Consider the following 5,188-nt stretch of genomic DNA (forward strand, 5'->3'; position numbering starts at 1 on the left):
TGGTGGTCCTGCAGGTTTGTAGGTGATTCATGTTCTTGTGACCATCTGATCTTCTTCAGCAAGGAAACTTAGCACTCCCTCCCTCTAGATAGCATTTGAATGTCTCTCATCTTCTCTCATTCTCTTTTAAATAGCCCCTTTTGTTAGAGAAAGAAGGGCAGGCGTCTCCTCAAAAACTGTAGTTGTCTCCTCAGAGCTGTGTGCCTATGTGATCAGACACCGCACCCATGACTAGTCACCATACCCACATTTCCGAGTAGACATATACAATCACAGTCGGTGTTAAGCGTCCCCATTTCACACTATTTCTCCATATCATTCCCCATATCTGCAAATGAGAGTACTTTTATTGAGAGACGTTCTTGCAGACTCAGGAAGTCATCCCCATCTTAAAGATGTTGTCATACACTTGATGAGCTAAACCATGGCAACATGCAGAATTGTTGTCTGTAAAATTGCTATAGAGAAAGGAAGTCAGCAAATTTTCCACTTTTACATGATTACTCATTTGATTGGAGTCTTGTAACTTGAAATGTAATGTTATTTGCTAACATGTGTCTGTTACTAGAACCCTGGGGGTATGTGTGCTCTCTTACTCTTTTGCTGGAGAGGTATGCACTTTCCCAGCTAATACAGGCCATTGGAAAGAGTTTCTTCCAAACAGATTCTCCTCCTTCTCATTCCTAAACGTGTAGCCTCTGCACTTACCTGAGGAAGCCTTCTTTTTCCACCTAAACACCCACAGAAATTAATTTCAACACACAGCTCCAGCACTAGTTTTTAAGGTTAAGGATTGCAAGAGCCATGCAACAGGGAATAGCTTGCTGTTTGCCAGGTGCCTCAGACAACATTCTCATCATCCTTAACACCAGTCTCACACATAGCAGACACTTGCAATTATTTACAGAGCCTAAATGCAAACAAAAGTCTGAAAGAACCTAGAGATAGGAGAAGACAAAAGCACAAGCACTTATTTTCGTTTTTGAAGATCAGCTCCAGGAAGTCTTCCTTGCTTTCACCTAACGAGCCATACTTAACAACTCATTTCTTACCTAAGCTTCATGTCTTTCCTGACAGAAAACCTCATTTAATTTGTTTTCCCTTCCTTGAGGTCTCCTGGGCTTCTCAGCTTCTAGTCACTCTTCACTCCTGGGATTATGGGTATTAATTTATTCGGGAAGCATTTAACACACTCCTGCCCCAGGGCTAGCGTCTGCCTTCAGCTCTCTAGGGATACTGATGGGTTTTTTTGGTGGGCAGAGGCTGTCCTCTCCCATCCTGGGAGCAAACAGATATCAATGATAATGACTTGGCTGAACTGCCAGCAAGTCATTAACCTTCGTTAAGGTAAAATGCTTTCCCACCTGGTGAAACCATACTCCAGTCTCACATTGCAATCTGTTCAATAAATAAGGCATTTCCTACAACACCCTACCCCCCCACCCCCGACAATCATACTTTATACAAAAAAATATAAACACCTTCAATGGATATATCTCATTACCAGTCCTAGGCATGACAATAATCATTATTTTGGGGTGTTAATGGTGATATGATTCTTATTCATGGTGAGACTGGTCTCATCTAGGTCAGGAAATTTAGGGGATTTTTGAGCTTGACCCTTCTCCCTGCTGGAAGTCACTAACGTCTGTCTCTGTGCTGGCTGAGCATCAGCTGACATGGGAATTGTTTGTTCCTGAAAGAGTTTCTTTTTCTTTAGGGAAAGCGTTGGTTTACAAGCCACTGGCAACCCATCAGGAGCTCTCTGAGTGACAGCTGACCTTCACTTCGGAGGCACGGCTGCTGGTTGAATAATCTGTAGCTGGAGATGAGGGCAAATCTTGGGGCCACTTGAGCTACTTGTATGTGGTGGTATCTGCAGTGCTTGCAGTGGTGCTGGAGAGGGGTGGTGACATGAGGAAAAAGCTCCCTTTTTTGCTGTGTATATTTTAACTAGACTTTGGTGTAAGGTGAGTACTGGAGTGATAAACGCAACAGTCCATATGCTTCAGCCATGTGAGCTAAATGTTTATATACATGGGAGGGTGGGTTCATCTCACCCAAATGTGGTCATTTAAAATCAGGTGTTGGCTCCTTCCATGTCAGCATCTAAGACAGGGCCCCACAGAGAGTGAGTCAGTCTTCTGCTCCTAGATACTATGCCAAGATGGGGTGAACTGCCCTTTGAGGGATCCCTGTGGGTTGTAGAAGGGGTCTCACTGACAAGGTTAGAGAAATATTCACAGAGGCATGTGCCTTTTGCCCCTGTTGTGGGGTGCCAACAGGGGGGATCACAACCAGACATACCATACCTGCTAAAACGGCCAGCATTTTTTAGAGGATTTCCTCAACCACATCCCTCCTTTTTTTGTTTTGTTTTTGTTGTTGTTGTTATTATTATTACTTTTACTATTATTATTACTATTATTATAATAAAATTGTTGTTGTTGCTTTTGTTATTATTGCTACTACCACTACTACTATTTCCTAAGTTCTGAGACCAGTGGCATTCATCACAGGTTTGCCAGGAAAATAGCAGGTCCCTGGAACAGCATCTCCGCTGATGTGACAAAGCATTTCCAAGGAGAAATGCCTCATGAGCGTGCACTCCCCCAGCTGTTCTGGTGCTCGTTGGCAATGCCAGCTGCTCAGGGTTACGTGCTGAAGCTACTGAGAGCAGTGAGGCAGGGATTTTCCAGAGAGCTACCAGGGAATTAAATGTCTGGATTCCTTTCGCATTCCACAGGCACTCAGCCGCTGAATTGTGCCCCCAGGTTCATTTTCCAGTTCAGCTCTGGTACTGGAAAAATGCTCCACTGAGAGGGATATACCCACTTGCCAGCCATCTGGAGGGTGCCAAGAGCAACATTAGCATGGTTTGTCAGACAGACAAACAGGGCACCAGAACAGAACTATCTCAGGAATCTCAACACTGTTACCGCAAATCTATCATCAGTTTTGATTTTGAAAATATGTTCTTACTCAGGAGAAACATCAGATAAATTATACAGTCCTGCCTCTCCCAGGGGTGAGCCAGCAGCTACAATAACTAAAGGTACCTCTTGGCTATATTTTTCACATTTTGGCATGGTAATAGCTTAACATTGAAATTCATGATTGAAGAGTTGGGGAATTAAATGAAAATGCCTCCTGTTAGTCTGTCAAGTTACAAGACCTGTCCTTATCATGTTAAGTAAAGAAAGCAGTGGCATCGAGTGCTATGCATACCCTTTGGTAGCAGAGGGAAGGCTTCGGTATTAGGCTATGGTCATACCAGAAGGGAGATAGGAAATGAGCTTAGTTTTTGTGTGTCCAAGTATAAGGTGCTACGGTGTTGATAATTAATCATTAATATTAAAAACATAAAATCAATTTGATCAGTGGTGAATTTAGCATGTTTTCTAATAGAAGAATCAGAGAATGGTTTGGGTTGGAAGGGACCTGTAAAGATCATCTACTCCAACCCCCCTGCAATGGGCAGAGACACCTTCCACTCGATCAGGTTGCTCAGAGCCCTGCCCAGCCTGGCCTTGATCGTATCCAGGGATGGGACATAAACAGAGTCAGGTAAGCACACTAGCCACTTCCATCAAATATTTGCTCAAATTTTTTCATGCCTTTAGTTAGGCCACATGCATACTCTGTTCCGTTTGCCATTCCTACGTTCTTCTCTCCCAGAAGCTATGGAGGAATTACTAATTTTAATTTTTGCACAGATGCTACCTGAAAAAGCCAGGATAAAAATGGCCTAGGAGCTTATCACATTATCTAAGGTATACAGGTAATAGTAGCAAGTGAATGCTAGGAAATTGGAAACAACTGCTACCAGATACACTCACATAATTAATATTCATGCACCTAACTCATATTCTAATTAAATAAGAAGATACAGCCCCTGTAGATGTTGTGCTCAGAGCTCATCTTCCCCTGAGCAATGCAACAAATTATTTCCTTACAAATCAACAGGAAACACTAACTTCTAGAACATAAGGGGTTTTGTTCGATCATAGTTATTTGCACTCTGAATATTTTATATTTTTGCTACTATAGAATAAGTTGTTTTCTAAATAAGTATTAGTTTTGCACATAAAATGTCACAAAACTAGAAGTCATGTTTTAAAAACTTCATGAAAGAATCTAAAATCAAGTAAAAAATGCTAAAATTAAATTAAATTCACTTGGAAATCAAGAGAATCGATTAGGGAATTTTTCAATAGATATTCAAAATTTTCCTAAACTATATACTTCTCCAGCCACTGGGGGATGTCTTTAATGGAATTTTCGTTTTGTGAGATTTTTACAAAAAAATATTTGTATTTCTGAATCAGAACAAAGGAGTTAAAATGACTCCCCCCTCAGACTGGAAATCCCAGCTGTGCAGCAGAAGAAACATTGAAAGATACTTTGTATGATTGTTAGTATTGTATTAATCACTGTCTGTCCTCTGGGAAAGCCAGTATTATACACTGACATTTGTCCTTGTTTCGCACTCCACGTGTGGAAAGCATCTGTGTACCTCCACTATTATGTCTACAGAAATGCAGACACAGCTAAGCTCCATGCACTAGTTCTGTGGGCTCTAGATCCTACTAGCAAAAAGCATGTAACCCAATCTCCTTTCATTTCTGTGGGGTGGGGGAGGAAATCAGTCTGGAAATTTGATTTGCCTCGAATCAGCCATAAACCATTAAAAAACACAAGCTTCTTAATTTACACAGTCTCAAAACTGCAGGCACTTCTAATATAATTTCTACCCTTTATTCAGTGGTGACAAGTCCTGAGGGGGTAAAGGAATAGGGTGAAGCAGTGACTGTTGGCACACTCTCTAGCCTAATTATCACTTAATCAACCCTAGCAGTGTCAAAAAAGAAACACAGAAATGTCAATCCATTTTTGACTCTCAGCTCCCTTGTGCCCCAGAAGGCCCCCTTGTTTTAAGCATTTTAGAAACAACTTGTGGGACTCCGAGCTTTTGCTTATTATTATTTTTCATCCTTTTCTACTACTACTAGTTTTTGCACTTCAAAATTTTTTGTACAGATTGCCAACGAGCAACCTGTTAAAGCCCAGTGCTGCTTCTAAGACTTTTCCCAGACTGTTTACCTCTAGGCTGGAGAAAATAGGAACCTCGAGCATGGGCGCTGAAGACAATAGAGCAAAGCAAACGAGTCTTTATTTCTTTTGAAAG

General features: G+C 41.5%; 1 long non-coding RNA gene across 1 annotated transcript in view; it reads left to right on the forward strand.

Annotated features, from left to right (window-relative positions):
- The first annotated feature begins 324 nt into the window (after positions 1-324).
- Positions 325-5,188, forward strand: part of LOC308059184 — a 47,961-nt gene continuing 43,097 nt past the window's right edge. Inside the window, exon 1 of the long non-coding RNA XR_013926160.1 lies at positions 325-3,055. This is a non-coding gene — a long non-coding RNA (uncharacterized lncRNA). The remainder of the gene's footprint in view (positions 3,056-5,188) is intronic.

Source organism: Falco punctatus (assembly GCF_963210335.1).
Source record: "Falco punctatus genome assembly, chromosome: 2".
NCBI lineage: Eukaryota > Metazoa > Chordata > Aves > Falconiformes > Falconidae > Falco > Falco punctatus.